The sequence below is a fragment of the Triticum aestivum genome, chromosome 4A (genome assembly GCF_018294505.1).
Source record: "Triticum aestivum cultivar Chinese Spring chromosome 4A, IWGSC CS RefSeq v2.1, whole genome shotgun sequence".
In the NCBI taxonomy this organism is placed as follows: Eukaryota; Viridiplantae; Streptophyta; class Magnoliopsida; order Poales; family Poaceae; genus Triticum; species Triticum aestivum.
In genome coordinates this window covers 440,315,353-440,332,949 of record NC_057803.1, presented here as the reverse complement: position 1 = coordinate 440,332,949, position 17,597 = coordinate 440,315,353, and the positions used below count along the sequence as shown (strand labels likewise).

Sequence of the window (17,597 nt, the reverse complement as noted above, 5' to 3'; positions counted from 1 at the left end):
ATGTGTCGACGTATCATAGGCGCCTCCTGTCCAATGAGTGGATGACATCTGTCCCAAAGCAGAGCTGACACATGGTTCCTATGGCCATTGAGAATTTTACACTAGAAAATCCCCATTGGTCCGAGCTGTTAATGGGTTATCGGATCCAAACCGGAACCCGATAGCTTAACAGCGACCCGTTACGATGGATGCCACGTGTCGGTTACCTTTGACAAAAGCACTTCCATGATGCGCCATTTATCGTCATGGAAGTGGACACTTCCATGATGATAATTTTGGTATTGTCATGGAACACTTCTACGACAACACATGTATGACTATCTCGATTCTGTCATAAAATCGTCATGGATGTACATGCATGACAGAAAACGTGACCTAATGTGACAAACACGTATCATCACGGAAGTGCATTTTTTGTAGTGAAGGCCGCCACTGCTATGGCCGCAGTAGATCATGCTAGCACGGCTGACCCGCTGCGCGCCATGATGCAGAACCTCATCATCCCCATCACCACCGATATCAACGCCACAAAGGCTAGGGCTTAGCTAGATGTGGAGCGCAAGCGCTTGCCGGATGAGTCCACGACGCTTGTTGCTACGCAGCGCCGACTGGAGTCCATCTAGCAGGAGCGCGACGCTCTGTACGGCTTCACCCCTGCCGCGGTTGAGCCCAGCCGGGTCGCCGAGGTGCGTACACGTGGCGCCGCCATCGGCCGCGCGCTGGGCGCGTCCCCACCCATCTATGACACCCCCGTCAAGAACATGCGCACCACGGAGGAGGCTGCCGTGGGCTTGGAGCAGCTGCAAGAGCGCCTGCAACGCATGCGTGAACTTCTCGCTACTTCGAACACGCAACAGGACCGTTTCAATGCTCTCGCAGCGTCCGAATTGCACCACACCAAGGACCCCGAACAGCGCAATACGACATCTTCTCCGCACCCCAGTGAGGCTCATTCTAGCCGGACTCGAACTCGGGGCAACCGCACCCTGATGGCTCGCGACGACCTGGGCAGCGAGCTAGCTCCAGGAGATCGGCGCTGGCAAGACCCTCCCCCGCCATCCGCCGGCACGGCCATCCAGCTTCAGCTGACCTGGCTCACTGCGGCCCGGTCGCAAGCCATCTGGTCCCGTGTCAGATCGTGGGTTTTGGCAAACCCTTGAGGTTCGAACACTCGGGTGCGCACGAAGATCTCTCTCTCTCTCTCTCTCTCTCTCGCTCTCTCTCTCTCACTCTCACAATGATCTCTAGGCCTAGCTCACCGAACTCAAGGAACAAGAGACACGAGAGTTTATACTGGTTCGGGCCACCGTTGTGGTGTAATACCCTACTCCAATGTGGTGTGGTGGATTGCCTTGTAGGCTGAGGATGAACTAATACAGTGGACGAATAGCCTCCTGATGAGAGGTGTTCTTGAGCTTGATGAGCTTGTGTGTGTGTGGATGGTCTCAATGATCCGTCCCCCGCTAAGGGTGTGGCTAGTCCTACTTATAGAGGCCCTGGTCCTCTTCCCAAATGTTTAGGCGGGAAGGGATCCCACAACGGCAAATTTCGAAGGGAGACAACTAGTACAAGTTATTCTGACAAAAGGTGGTCTTCGCCTGCCAAAGGCTCTGGTGGTGACGCCAACGTGGGTTTCGTGGTGACCTCTGTCCTGCCATCCTGCTGGTCTTGGTCTTGTTGCACCGATATGGAAACCTTTGCCTAATGCCTCGGGACTCCTCGCCCGCACTTGCCCCCTTAGCACCAAAGAGGAAACAAGTACTCTCCACCTGCTGGCGCCCGCCTGGCCTTGGTCGTCATGGCTCACATCACGTGAACCTCGTGAGGTGCCCCTTGCATAGATATCTCCACTCCTCGGGAGCCATCCTAGGGAGGCCGCCCCAGAGGAGGTATTGGTGTCGTCCGCCTCGCGAGGGTCTTGACTGGCTGCTGGTGAAGATGGGTCGTACCAGGCCACTGGATGAGCCACGTCCTGGGCCACAGGCAGGCAAGTCTAGGTACACCCGTTCCCAGGACGCCGACAGTAGCCCCCGGGCCCTAGGCACGCTCGGACTTGGCTTCGAGGCGAAGCCAAGGGGCAAGTGCGGAGCACCGCGGGCCGCAAGAGCCTGCGGACTTGATTGACGCGTGGCGACTGACGGGGCATGGGCGCCTCCACTTCCCCATGCAGCCTCAATTTCCGCCTGGCTAGGCAACTACTGTCGTCTACATAGCTCCGCCTCCTTTACACGCAACATGCTCCGTAGCTCCCATCTTCCGGAAGGCAGCGGATTTCTTCCCCCGGTCCAATCTGACACCAACTCCCCCCGCCGCCATGGCACCAAGCCGAAAGAAGAAGGGGAAGAAGGAGTCCTGTACCTCGGCCCTCGCGATGCCAGTCTTCGAGCTCGCCATTGAGCGGTCGGTGGTGCTCAACCAAGAGGCGATGGGCAAGGTGTGCCCGGCGCTTGCCGCTGATTTCAATGAGTGGGGGCGACGGTGGCTTGGCCTGCTTCCCACGCCAAAATTGACAGGATGGCCACCGAGGTCCCCATCCATCTTCATGCCCACTGGGCAGGCCTGATTCCTCCTCTGATTTCTTCAACACGGTGCTCTCGCATTACCAGATCAATGCGCTGCATCTCGATCCCCAATCCATGATCCTTCTTGTTGTCTTTGCCTTCGTCTGTGAAGCCATGGTGGGCATTGCCCCTTTCGTGGCCTTGCTTCGTCACTTCTTCTCGTTGCACCTGGCAGATGCTCTCTAGAGCTCAGGGTGTGTATCCCTTCAGGCTGTCGCGGCGACGGCCGGCTCGGGGATCGAATTCGAGCTCTCGCCGGTCGTCGGAGGCTTCAGGAAGCGGTGGGTGTTTGTGGACGTTGGTGTGTGCAGCCCCCTACTGCTGCTCCCACGGATTCCAGATGCTCCGAGCTCCGGTTGGGGACACGCAAAGCTCACCGATCGGCGGCTCGCCCATGTCTGGCACCGGCTGGCCAGGCTGAAGGACCTCGGAGTGACGACGCCTACACTACAACAAAAACCCACCTATCGCAACGGATATCTACCAATGATACATAACACGTGTTGTTTGTTCCACCTCCCCACCCCTCCCACACTTTGAGCTAACCTCCCCGTACCCAAAAATACACTTTTCTATCAAACATCTATCTCCCTCTCGCCTGATTCCCCTTTCTCGCCCAACTTCCATGACTATGACGCTGCCGCCACCGCCGCCAATTGTTTTGAGGAACATACTAGTGCCACCACAAGCCATCCACACCGCGAGTCCCCAGCCCATGATGGCCGCAGCAGGCCACCATGCGTGCGCGAGCAGCCGCCGCTGCCGAACTGGCCTGGCCAGATCTGGGCCCAAGCGTACATGAGAGCAGCAGCTCCGTGCACCACCGACCACCGCATCCACCGTACCTCTCCGCTGCAAGCATGCACCAGCGCTGGAGCCCTGGAGGAACCACCCCGCCGCCGTGGCCCCCCACCGCGTAGACCACTACCTGCCTCCACGAGGTCCCCCAACTCGTGAGCGCGACACTTGACTCCGGGAGAAACAGATCTCGCCGGGGCGGCTCTGCACGGGATTTGACTGTCGGAGGTTGGTGGTGATGGAGAGAGGGAGGAGGTGGAGCCAGCAACATTGTAGGGCCGGTAACAACACTCATCTTGAGAGACATGCACAATTCCTCCGAATCATTGTAATCTTTAACTGTTTATTCCATAAGAGCACGTTCTGGACAAATTGATATGCAACTTCGAACTATTGGTATCACAGGTTTTGGTGGTAACACATGCTCACCTTCAGTTCAAACCAACAACAATGATCATGAACTGGTACCCTGTTTGTTTATTTGGAGCACACACAGATGAATCGTGGTGCACACCATTTCATAGTGTCGAAGTATGGATTGTAACCTTCCTGTTATATACACAAGTGATTTATTCTGAACCCTAGTGCCACGGGTGTCTGGCATGATTCTCTCACCAATGGTTTCTAGGCCCACTACCTCGCGTCTGCACACGAGTTGCTGCGCTTAGGCCTGACGGTGTTGTGCCTCGCAGGCTACCTATGTCGGCACTTAATCTTGACTGCAGGTTGGATCTGACACAAATTGCCTTATGGGCGCGTAATGTAGCTACGGTTCAGTTGTTGATGATTCCCCCCTTCTGTTTTCAAGATAAAACATGCATTGAACATATGATTAACTCTATTGACATCTATGCAGGAGCTCCAGGCTTCCTCTACATTGGCTTCGGGTTGTCATACCATGAAATTTCCAAGCTCTGCAAATCAATTCTGCGCTGAAGTTGTACTGCTCCATGACAAGTAGGTTAGTAGCACAAACTTTCCTGACCACCAATAAGATATGTGTCGAGTGTATCTAATTATATTTTCCACCTGTATATTATCATGTGATTTTTTCCATGAATTTTTTGTGCCTACTAGATGAAAGCTAACAGTTTGTCAGTCTCTAAATACTTGGAGTAGCTGTGATTTTGGTATGAAGTTTCCAGGTCATGTTTCAAACAGTTGACAATAGATGCACAAATAAATAGGACTATGTTAAGATCTTTAGCTTGCCTTTGCTGATTTGTAAGGGATTAACTTACTTTAATGGCATGCAGCTTCAGGGCAGATAGATATGTACAGATTACTACATCGTCGGAGAGTAAGGTAACCCATTCGCTCATCGATTAGGTATTTTGTACATTCCCATATTTTGCCCATTACCCTATTTTGTACATTCCTATAGATTTTGATGTTCAGTTATTGAATGGCATGACAAATGATACAACATTAGGAAGCTAAAAGGTCACAAAGATCAAATTCTTTTGATATATAATATGCCACATTGGCAGCAATGGCTTATGGGTAGTATTTCTTAAAACTAGGTAAGTATTGAAAAAAAAACTAATCAGCCATGGTCTGCTTTTATTCAGACTGTTCAGCCATTACATAGGTCCCCTTTTGATGCATTTTCATAAATATGCATTTAGCTTATGTACTAGGTTGGTCTTCAACAATTAATTAGTGGCAAATCAATTTCTCTTCTTGTGTAAACATCTTGGATCTCACTTTCTCTAGAAACAAAACATCCAAACTTTTTCCTAGAGAAGCCCAAACGAATTCATGCCCCATCTAGGGCGGCCAAGACCATAGTCGTGGCTCATCTCTTCTAAATATTTGTTTGTGTCTGATGTCCTCATCTCAGATTGTGGTGGTGTTGCGGTAAGAGTGGAACCAAACTTCCTATAGCGGCTCAGTATAGTATGGTTCCTCCGATTTATCTTTCCTAACTTCTAATGAATTATTCTCTCATGTCCTCTCTTCTAATTAGGGCATGATCTTGTCTGTAATAATTAGATCATGCTATCCAGCAAGGCTGCGTCAGGGGCTCAGGCCAGGCATGATGGCAAGCAGAGTGGATTAGAAAGTTATCCAACAACACCCCTTTTCCATTTCACAGTTAACAATGCCAACTGCCCCAAATCTGATGATGTGTTCCTTTTTCATGTTGTTCCCTCTACAGGTTCTGAGAATGCACTCATGGATTGAAAATTTCTAATGTCCGAAGTTGTAGTTCTCAGGTAACTACGCAGTTTTGTGTGACGGTTTTCAAGCTGATGGCATCGATATTTTCTCTCTTAATACATCATAGAAAGCAAAACTAATTAGTGCAGAGTCCTTTGGAAAAAAGAAATACAATTCTTTAGTCGATATTATTGTTATCTAAGTACTTACCACCTAGTTGGTTGTTGAATTCATCTCATTATTAATATAATACAATCTTTGGATAATTGTTAGTAGTAAATACATGTTGATGGTTGTTGATAGTGACTAGGCACATCCGATTGATCAAAGATGCCTGCGACACATCTCGTTCGGCTCCAGAAACATATTGATTTTATCGTATTGGGAAGCTTTGCTTCCGATTGGCTCTATGGAAAACACGCTTCATTTGGTTGGTGCAGATATGTTTCAGTTTTCCAATCAGCTTCGATCTGGGCATTTTTAGTTTTGTGAAGTCCTGTATCAGAAACCACAGCTATAAAAGACATTGCAGGTGAATGGTATGGTTTCAGGAAGCATTGAAATCAGAAACCGCTATTTTTCTGCGAACCAAACACGTCATTAGTGTCTTAATCTGAACTCTACTAAGTTATGTGTAAGACATACATATGCTTATGTCTGTTCTCCGAAACATCTTCTCTTGGACACGTGGTATTTTTATGTAGATCCTTTCCGTAGAATGCATAGCATGTATATTTTTAGACTTCAAATTTCGAATTTATAACTGAATAGTATTATGCTTTTTTCTTTATAGGTTGATGAGAAGTTCAATACTAGGTGATTACTTGGATCCTTGGATAATTTATGCTGATCTTTGGTACTTGGAGGAGAGTGAAGACAGTTCACAGAATTTTAGAAATTTATATGCTTTAAAATGTTTCATTTTCTAGGAAATTGATGTAGTCCTAATAGACGATACTTGCATTGCAATGTAACAAATTATGCCTTTGAATCAATATATTAGTTTCATTTCTACGAATTTTACTGAAGTTGTACCTTGTAGTGCGAGTTCAAAAAAAGGTGTCATGTACTGCTATTTGAACAACCTACTGTTATAAATGAATATATATAGTGATTATTCTATTTGTGGAAACAACAACACATAGAAGCATTGGATGAATCTGTTGTTGGCTTGCAACACATTATTCTTGAGATTACCAACGGATCTATATACGTTGTTGTAGACCCTTGCAACGCCACCAACGACAACGCATAATAATTCGTTGGTGTAGACCTTAGCAACGCTTATATGGACAAAAGGCAACACATCGGTGCGTTGTTGAGGGGGGTTCCTATTATAGTGCTATGGTGGTGAAGGAGTTCATCTGGTGTCGCATCTCTCCGCTTCAGCACCACTCCTGGCATATGCGGATCTTCTCTGGCTACTGGGACCGCATGAGGGTTCAGGCTCCGGCTCTTCCTCCCGAGGCGCGGCGCACGGTGCTCGAGCTCCTGACGGGCGACCCGATGCCAGCCAACCTGCTGGAGGAGGGTTGTTTACTGTACTGCTATTCCAACAAGGTGGAGTTCGTAAAGCAGATGCCCCTCTTCGACGAATGGGGACTACGCCCAGTTGGCCTTGAAGGGCCTCATGAGAGCCCCGTCTTCGTGGCCCCCCTACCTGCCGCCAGTGAGATGCCCGCCCCAGAAGCGGGCGCAGGGGAGCGGTCGCTGTCGAACGATGGCGGCGCTGCTACTGAGGAACCGGCGGCAGTCGGGCCTCCTGAAGTGCCGTCCCCCGGGGCTCGAGGGATCCGTCCCTAGGAAGCGGCCGGGGGGCGACGCATACAAATTTGCTTAGAACGGCACGGAAATACCGCATATTGGTAGGTATAGTGGACTCATATGGCAAAACCGGGTTTAAGGATTTTGGATGCACAAGTAGTATTCCCACTTAGTGCAAGGGAAAGCTAACAAATAGATTGAGAAGCATCCAACCAAGAAACAAAAAATCACATAAGAGAGCATTAAGCATAACTAACACCGAATAATGCACCACAAGTAGGATATAATTGCATTGCATAACTATTGACTTTCGTGCTTGCATAGGGAATCACAAACCTTAACACCAATATTCTTACTAAAGCATAATTACCACCAACATGACTCACATATCATTATCCTTATATCACAAAACTATTACAAAGAATCAAGTTTATTTTGTCCAGTGATCTTCATGAAAGTTTTTATTATATCCCTCTTGAAATCTATCACTTTGGGCCTAGATTCATATGTTGCTTTTGATAGCTCAAACATATATAACTGAAGAACATGAGCATAAAAATTTTCTTCTCTCAAAATAATATAAGTGAAGCATGAGAGAATTTCTTCAAAATTTTACTAACTCTCAAATAAATATGAGTGAAGCTTGACAGCATTTCTTCAAAATATTAAAGCACACCATGCTCAAAAAGATATAAGTGAAGCACTGGAGCAATTCCATAGCTCAAAAAATTTAAGTGAAGCATAAAAAGCAATTCTAAAAAAGCATAGCATAATTTTGGCTCTCTCAGATAGGTGTGTTCAGCAAGGATACTTGACACAAAACAAAAAGAAAACAAGCAAAGACTCATATAATACAAGGCGCTCCAAGCAAAACTCATGATATGTGATGACTAAAAATATAGTTCCAAGTAAAATGCTGATGGTCGTTAGAAGAAAGAGGGGATGCCACTCGGGGCATCCCCAAGCTTAGTTGCTTGTTCCTATTTGGATAATAACTTGGGGTGCCATGGGGCATCCCCAAGGTTAGGCTCTTCTTACTCCTTATTCCTTCATCCATCGTGATCTCACCCAAAACTTGAAAACTTCAATCACACAAAACTCAACAAAACCTTTGTGAGATCCGTTAGTATAACAAAGAAAATCACCACTCTAAGTAATGTTGCAAACCCATTCATATTTTATTTTTGCATCATATATACTGTATTCCAACTTTACCATGGCTTATACCACTACAAAAAAATACACTTCCGTGATGATACGTGTTTGTCATAGTAGGTCATGTTTTCTGTCATGCATGTACATCCATGATGATTTTATGACAGAATCAAGATAGTCATACCTGTGCTGTCGTAGAAGTGTTCCATTACATTCCCAAAATTATCATCACAGAAGTGTCCACTTCCATGATGATAAATCATGCGTCATAGAAGTGCTTTCGTTAAGGGTGACCAACACGTGGCATCTACCGTAATGGGTCGCCGTTAAGCTATCGGGTCCAGTTTTGGATCTGATAATCGGTTAACAGCCCAGACCAATGGTGATTTTCCACGTCTAAAATTCCCATTGGCCAGAGGAAACACGTGTTGGCTCAACGTTGGGACAGATGTCATCCACTCATTGGACAGGAGGCGCCTATGATACATCGACACGTGGCACGGCTCAACAGAGGCCCATTCCGGTGAAAAGGCCGGCCCATTTGACTTCATTAAAAGGTAATGGGACGGCCCATGGAAAGCCTGTTAACGGCCTGTTTGTATATAGCCCATTTACGGCCCGCTAACTCCCGGCCCGTTACGGCCTATCAGAATTAAGCCCAGTAGCTTCATCTGGGCCGTCCAATATGATTCCAGCCCATTGTAACTTCCAACCCATGTATGGCCCATGATGTATTTCGGCGCATATGAGGCCCTTTGTAACTCTGGCCCATTAAAGGCCCAAGATAAAACTGGCCCATAATGAACAGTGTATCGCTTTATACCCATTAACGGCCCATTATTCCGTCGGCCGTTTCCAGCCCGTGTTACCTTTCGGCCTTCTAAGGGCCCATTTATTCTTAGGCTCATTTCTACAATTCGGTTAGTTACGGTCTATAACTGTAGCGACCAGACCTTAAACAGTCTGACACCACACAGTACTCGGAGGATTTATAGCAGAGTAGCAATCACACACTTATTACATCGAATGTCTCAAAAGAGAACTTATTACAATAAATATGGCTTAAGGCCATCTAATAATGATAACAGCGGAAGGCTTGGAAGATAAGTGAGTCCATCAACTCCAACGGCATCAATGAGTATAGAACCACGACCTAAAAACTCCTTAATCGTCGTATGAAAAGTCTGCAACATTAACGTTGCAGCCCGAAAACGGGTCAGCACATGGAATATGCTGGCAAGGTAACACATAGAGAGTAATGGAATGAAACAGCTATACTATATGCATATTTGGCTGGTGGAAAGCTCTATGGTTACAGTTTTGCGTAAAGCCAATTTTTTCCTACTTCAAAGGAATAAAATTTAATTACTATCATGATGGTTGTTAAACATTGAGAATGGTTGACAGCATTCTCCATCCCAATTAAGCATCATCATTAAACATAACCCAACAAAATTAATTTAGAGTAACATGTTGAGATTCACATGATAATCCAAGTACTAGATACTCAAGATGTCCATAAACGGGGACACGGCTAACCATGATTAGTTTATCTCACTCTGCAGAGGTTTGCACACTTTTCCCCACAAGACTCGATCGCCTCCGTTTGTTTTCTCGCACTACATGGTGTTTGAGAAGACGGATGACCGAGACATAGTCTTTCAGAAGCGCTAGCACCTTACGATCGGGTAGACCGTACCACCTACATCCCATACATCTGCTAGTCTACCACTGTAAGAGTTCGCACAACTTAGTCAACTATGCTAGAGCCCATAATAGCTTGTGGCTGCACACGGAAGTTTCTAGTATGAATAGTCTCATGATCCCTTTGAGCCTGGGTGGCGGTCCAAAAGAAAACAGGCAAGTCCTGGAATACCCAGGTGCCTCAATCCAGCCAGATGTGTGTTTAAGTTGCCACCTTAGATAAACCATTAATTATCAATCTCACATCTGTCATGGATATCACTCACCCAATCCATGTCTACTAGCATAGCATGGCATAATAAGCAAACGTAGAAGTAACTCCCAAAGGTTTGATAATAAACAGGTAATAGGTACTGCCTCATCTACTTCCCATCCCACAATTTAATTAGATCCTAAGCATGCAATGTGTGAGGATTGATCTAATGCAATAAAACTGGGTAGTAGAAAAGGTATGATCAAAGTGTTACTTGACTTGCTGATGATCCGGGAAACCTAACGATTCGAAGTAATAGGCGGCGCACTCCGGATACTCTATCGCAGACAAACAAACAAGCATACAATAAGTACTCAACTAATGCACAGGTAAAACTCAAATAAGAGATCTAACCAGAAGGTTCAACTTAAGCACTCCGGTTAGCAAAAAGAATCAAATCGAACGAAGCAACGAAAGTCAAACGGCGAAAGAAAACAACTTCGTTCTAGTAATCTGGATCTAGGGCAAATTTTACAGTGGAAAAATCTTGTTTAAGTTGGTTAAACGGATAGAGGGTTTCGAGACGAAACTCTAGGCGCTTGAATCGCCTGATTCCGATAAACGAGCAAAAAGTTGAACTAAAACGAAAATCAGATCAGGAATCGCGATCAGAAAAATCGCGGATTTAATCCGAGAAAAAGAAAACGATGAACGGATTAACGAACGAACGTTCGTTATCCAGATCTAAACGATGAACGTGTTCATTTAAACGAACAAACGAGCGAATGTTCGCTATTTAACCTAAACTGAAAAAAAACCGATCTAATAAAAAAACGAAAACTAAAAAAAAACCAAAAAAACCGACGGAAAACCAATCGATTTTCTAAAAAAACGGGCGGCGCGGATTACGAGGCGGCGGCGAACCTCTGCGGCGCGGCGGGGCGGAGGCGGCGCGGGCGGCGGGCGGAGGCGCGGCGCCGGCGGGCGCGGCGGCTGGGGCGTCTCGGGGCTGGGGCTAGGGTTCCTCCCCGGGGGCTGGACCGGCTTTTAAAGCCTGCCGGGCCAGAGTCCTATCCGGACACGGCCGGGTTAGGTCGGTTCCCTTTTTTAAAAAAAAAAATATTCCGCTCGGAAGAAAAATAAAAAGAAATACTAAATGGACTCCAAAAATCCCGAAATAAATTTTCCCGGGCTTCTAAAATCAAGCCCGACAAAGCGAACATTTATTTGGGGCCTAAATGCAATTTTGAAAAATGCACATTTTTCCTAAATTCAAATAAAACACCGAAAAACTCTGAAATAAAATCTTATTCGATTTTATTATTAAATCCTCAATATTTCTTTATTTTGGGAAAGTCATTTTATTCCCTCTCTCATATTTTTGTAATAGAAATAATTGATGATAAAATAAATAAAATCAATGATCCTATTCTCAAAATTTGAGAAAACTCAAATATGAAAATAACAAAATCCCCAACTCTCTCCGTGGGTCATTGAGTTGCGTAGAATTTTCTAGGATCAACCAAAATGCAAAATAAAATATGATATGCAATGATGATCTAATGTATAATATTCCAAATTGAAAATTTGGGATGTTACAAACCTACCCCCCTTAAGATGAATCTCGCCCTCGAGATTCGGGTTGGCTAGAAAATAGGTGAGGGTGGTCTTTGAGCAAATCTTCCTCTCGCTCCCAGGTGGCTTCATCCTCCATGTGGTGGCTCCATTGAACTTTGCAAAACTTGATAACCATGCTGCGAGTAACTCGGCTGGCAAACTCGAGGATCTTAACTGGTTTCTCTTCGTAGGTCAAATCGTTATCCAACTGAATAGTTTCCAAAGGCACTGTATCTCTCAACGGTACGTCAGCCATCTCCGCGTGACACTTCTTTAACTGAGAAACGTGGAACACATCATGTACCCCTGACAATCTTTCGGCCAATTCCAACTTGTAGGCCACTTCTGCCATACGTTTCAAAACTCGATATGGTCCTACAAATCGTGGCGCTAACTTCCCTTTAACTCCAAAATGCTTTGTTCCCCGAAGTGGAGATACTCGAAGATAAGCTCTATCTCCGACTTCGTAAACTATCTCCTTGCGTTTAGAATCTGCATAACTCTTCTGTCTGGACTGGGCTATCTTGAGCCTATCGCGAATCAATTTCACCTTTTGTTCAGACTCTTTAATCAAGTCAGGTCCAAATAACTGGCGGTCTCCGACTTCGTCCCACGACAGCGGTGTCCTGCACCTCCTTCCGTACAAAGCTTCGAAAGGGGCCATCTTCAAACTGGTTTGGTAACTGTTGTTGTAAGAGAACTCTGCATATGGCAAATTATCGTCCCAACTAGATCCATAATCTAGCGCACAAGCTCTCAGCATATCCTCCAAAATCTGATTTACTCTCTCGGTCTATCCATCTGTCTGTGGATGAAAAGTTGTACTGAATTCTAGCCTGGTACCCAAAGTTTCGTGCAACTGCTTCCAGAACTTTGAGGTAAACTGGGTTCCTCTATCTGATACGATACTCCTCGGAACTCCATGCAGACATACTATTCTGGTCATGTATATCTTTGCCAACTTAGCACTGGTGTAAGTGGTCTTTACTGGGATGAAATGAGCTACTTTCGTCAATCGATCAACTACAACTCAAATTGAGTCATAGCCTGAACGAGTCCTGGGCAATCCCGTGATAAAATCCATGCCTAGCTTATCCCACTTCCATTCGGGTATCGGCAATGGTTGTAACAATCCTGCTAGCTTCTGATGCTCTGCCTTTACTCTCTGACATACATCACAAACTTCTACATACTCCGCAATATCCTTCTTCATTCCGGTCCACCAGAAAATATCCTTCAAATCCAAATACATCTTGGTATTTCCTGGGTGAATTGAATATGGTGAATCGTGTGCCTCTTGCAAAATCAACTTCCTGATTTCCGGGTTATTGGGCACGTAAACACGGTCTTCAAACCATAGGGTATCGTGCTCATCCTCACGAAATCCTTTAGCTTTTGCTTTGCTCAGTTTCTCCTTTATAGCGGCAATCTCTTTGTCAGTTTTCTGAGCTTCTCTGATTCTATCCATCAAAGTTGACTGAATCTCCAATGCTGCTACATAGCCTCTCGGAACTATTTCCAAACATAGTTCACAAAGATTTTCTGCTAACTCCCTTGGTATTTCTCCCGTCATTAACGTATTGACATGGCTCTTGCGGCTTAATGCGTCTACTACTACACTAGCCTTTCCGGGGTGATAGTGCAATTTCATATCATAATCTTTGATAAGCTCCAACCATCTCCTTTGTCTGAGATTCAACTCCTTCTGTGTGAAAATGTACTTCAAACTCTTATGATCCGTGTACACCTCACAATGGTTTCCAATGACGAAATGTCTCCATGTCTTCAATGCATGCACTACGGCTGCTAACTCCAAATCATGTGTGGCATAATTCAACTCATGGGGCTTTAGTTGTCTTGAGGCATATGAAACAACTCTCCCTTCCTGCATAAGCACTGCTCCAAGTCCTCGACGTGAAGCGTCGCAATACACCTCATAATCTTTGGTCTGGTCTGGCAAAATCAACACTGGTGACGTAACCAAGCGTTTCTTCAACTCCTGAAAACTAGCCTCACACCCCTCCGTCCATATGAACATGGTATCATTCTTCAACAACTCCATCATAGGCTTTGCAATCTTTGAGAAATTCTCAATAAACCTTCGGTAGTATCCTGCGAGTCCAAGAAAACTCCGGATCTCTCCAACTGTTGTTGGGGCTTCGCACTTGGTCACGGTTTCAACTTTAGTGGGATCAACTGCTATACCTTCTCCAGATATAACATGTCCGAGGAATCCTACTTCCTTCAACCAAAACTCACATTTGCTGAATTTGGCATATAATTGATGTTCTCTAAGCTTTCCAAGTACCAAACGCAAATGCTCCTTATGTTCCTCTTCATTCTTCAAGTAAACCAGGATATCATCAATGAACACTACGACGAACTTATCCAAAAACTCCATAAACACTTTGTTCATCATGTTCATAAAATAGGCAGGCGCGTTAGTCAGACCAAATGACATAACGGTATACTCATACAGCCCATACCTGGTGGTAAAAGTTGTCTTCGGAATATCATGTTCTCGAATCTTCAACTGGTGGTATCCTGAACGCAAATCGATCTTGGAAAATACTTTAGCTCCTTGCAATCGATCAAACAGATCGTTGATCATTGGTAGTGGGTACTTGTTCTTGATCGTTACTTCGTTCAATCCTCGATAATCAACAACCATCCTTAACGATCCATCCTTCTTCTCCACTAGAAGTACCGGCGATCCCCAAGGCGAAGAACTTGGGCGAATATATCCCTTATCCAGTAACTCCTTAATCTGCTTCTTAATTTCCACCAAATCCTTTGCCGGCATCCTATATGGTCTCTTTGATATTGGCCCAGTGCCAGGCAATAGCTCAATCAAGAACTCAATATCTCTATCTGGTGGCATGCCTGGCAACTCTTCTGGAAATACATCAGGGAAATCCCTTACCACTGGTACTTCCTCCTGCACAATTCCTGTTAGGCAATTTACTTGGGTCCACTTTGGCACATGCCGGGATACATACTTGATCCTTCTCCCTTCTGGTGTGGTAAGCAAAATTGACTTACTAGCACACTCAATATTCCCCTCATACTTTGATAACCAATCCATGCCTAATATCACATCCAATCCTTGAGATTCCAATACTACTAGGTCTGAGGGAAAAACATAGTTACCAATCCTTAATGGTAACCGATCACACCATAGACTAGCCACATACTCTGCTCCTGGCGAGGTTACTAACATGGGTGACCTAAGGGCTTGGGTTGGTAGGTTATACTTATCCACAAATCCCCTTGAGATGTATGAATGCGATGCACCAGTATCAAAAAGAACGAGTGCAGTAAATGACTTAACCAAAAACTTACCTATTACTGCATCGGGCTAAGCTTCAACCTCCTCCACGCTAACGTGGTTCACCTGTCCCCTGTTGAAAGGGTTCGGCTTCTTCCCAGAACTTCCATTGCCATTTTGGCCTTCAGGACATTCATTGGCATAATGTCCTGGCTTCGAACACTTATAGCAAGTGACTTGGCTCAAGTCCTTCTTGGCTGGGGTTGATGGGTTGGTGCGGTTCTGGCCATTGCTTCCTCCATTGCCATTACCATTCTTAGTGCCATTGTGATTGTGCGAGCTACCTCCCCCATGGGTATGCTGAAAATGTCCTCCCGGTCTAGGGGTAAAACGTGGCTTCTGCTGAGCTCCTGAATTGTACTTTCCTTGTCCATACTTCCTCTTGCGATTCTCAATTTGTTGCTGCTTCCCTTCAATCATAAGAGCATGATCTACCAACTCCTGGTAGTTGTTAAAGGTGCTACCATCAACTGCATGCTCAACTCATCATTCAGTCTTTCCAGAAACTTCTCCTGCTTAGCTGCATCCGTAGCGACGTCATCTGGGGCATAACGTGCTAGCTTACTAAACTCCTCCACATAGTGGCCAACTGTCCGTCCTCCTTGGCGCAAGTTACGAAACTCACGCTTCTTCATGGCCATAGCTCCTGCTGAAACATGGGCAGTACAGAAAGCCTGCTGAAACTGGTCCCATGTGACAGTGTCGACTGGGAAGGTGGTTGTGAAATTCTCCCACCATGATGCTGCGGGTCCTTCTAACTGATGTGCGGCAAACTTCACCTTCTCCGCATCTGTGCATCCTACTGTGGTCAACTCCCTAGCTGTCTTGCGGAGCCAATCATCTGCTACTATCGGCTCGGTGCTACTGGAAAACACCGGCGGATTCAGCCTAAGAAAACGGGCTAAGTGGTCAACAGGTGGTGGTGGTGGTGGTGGGTTGTTGTTGTTCCCCTGATTCTGATTCTGGACTAGCAACTGCATCAATGTGTTCTGCTGCTGGATCAACTGGGTGAGCTCCGGTGGGAAAGCAAATCCGGGGTCACGTCTCGGAGGCATCTGAGGGTTTTAGAAAAGATGAGATATAATAATAGAGAGGGTCTAAAGAGGAAACACTACCCATATGCACATGAGGCAAAAGCAAACAATTCACTTCAATCAATCAACCAAAGGCATACAATCGATCTAACTATCGCAAAAGTGCTCGGACTACTATATTTACATGGTGGACTACTGCTACTGGTGAGGTGGTCTATTAGAAATATTCTACGGTTGTTGACTCCATAATATCTGCTCCTGCTTGATCAACATAGTCATCATCGCTACTATCTGCTTCCGAGTCGGTGCCGTCGATGATGATGTAGTCTTCCGGGCTGATCTCCTTGGGTTCTTCGTCTTCATCTATGGGTGTCGGGCCTCCCATAAATATTCCAATCTTCTTGATCAGGTCGTCATTCTTCTCCACCAATACTTCAATTCCTCTTCATAATCTTCACGTGTTGCCTTGAGTTCTTCCTCTAGTTCCTTGATTCTAATCTTAGCCTTCTTCAGATCCATCATGTCGGCACACATCTGGTTCTCCTGGCGTCGAATGTGCTGGTTTAATTCCTGGATAAAAGCTGTGATTGATCTATCCTTCCTGGTGCTGATCATCTCCCAGTGCTCATCTCGGCGCCCACAAATCTAGTAGATAGTATCCTTGAGATCCTTGCGGTAGACTTCTCCAATGTGTCCCATGGCGATGTGAGCTGCCATGCTCTTTCCTAGACTCCAAGTTGGTGCATCAAAAGAAAACTCTATGGGCTCAGTAACTGGCATGAACGTTCTTCCTGGAACTTGAACTTGAATCATCCTGCGCTCTTCTTCGGGTAAAGTGGCATTGTAGGTTCCCGTGAAGCTTGGTACTCCTATGTTCAGGTATCTAGTGACTTCCTTCAAGTGACGTCCAAAGGGTGCATCTTCATCCGGTTGCGTAAACTTGTTCCTTGCATCCGCCATCCTAAAGAATAGAAAAGATGAGAGGTCAGAAGAGAAGAGAGTGAGTAGTGATCTAGGTCTTGTGCTTAGTGGTCGTGTCCTACAGTCAGCATGTGCTCTGATGCCATTTCTGTAGCGACCAGACCTCAAACAGTCTGATATCTATGCTCCGGTGTCATCCCTGGATCAGTAATGCTGACACCACACAATACTTGGAGGATTTATAGCAGAGTAGCAATCACACACTTATTACATCGAATGTCTCAAAAGAGAACTTATTACAATAAATATGGCTTAAAGCCATCTAATAACGATAACAGCGGAAGGCTTGGAAGATAAGT

At 45.7% G+C, this 17,597-nt stretch overlaps 1 long non-coding RNA gene across 6 annotated transcripts; it reads left to right on the top strand.

Annotated features, from left to right (window-relative positions):
- The first annotated feature begins 3,129 nt into the window (after positions 1–3,129).
- On the top strand, positions 3,130–6,540 carry LOC123086250 (uncharacterized). Of its 6 annotated transcripts, XR_006440754.1 has the most exons (4): positions 3,136–3,640; positions 3,765–4,084; positions 4,216–5,578; positions 6,316–6,540. It is a non-coding gene; the product is annotated as an uncharacterized lncRNA (long non-coding RNA). The 6 variants fall into 6 exon arrangements; XR_006440756.1 differs by having other exon boundaries at positions 3,134–5,424; positions 5,521–5,578; XR_006440755.1 differs by having other exon boundaries at positions 3,136–3,687; positions 3,765–5,578.
- The last annotated feature ends 11,057 nt before the right edge of the window (positions 6,541–17,597 follow it).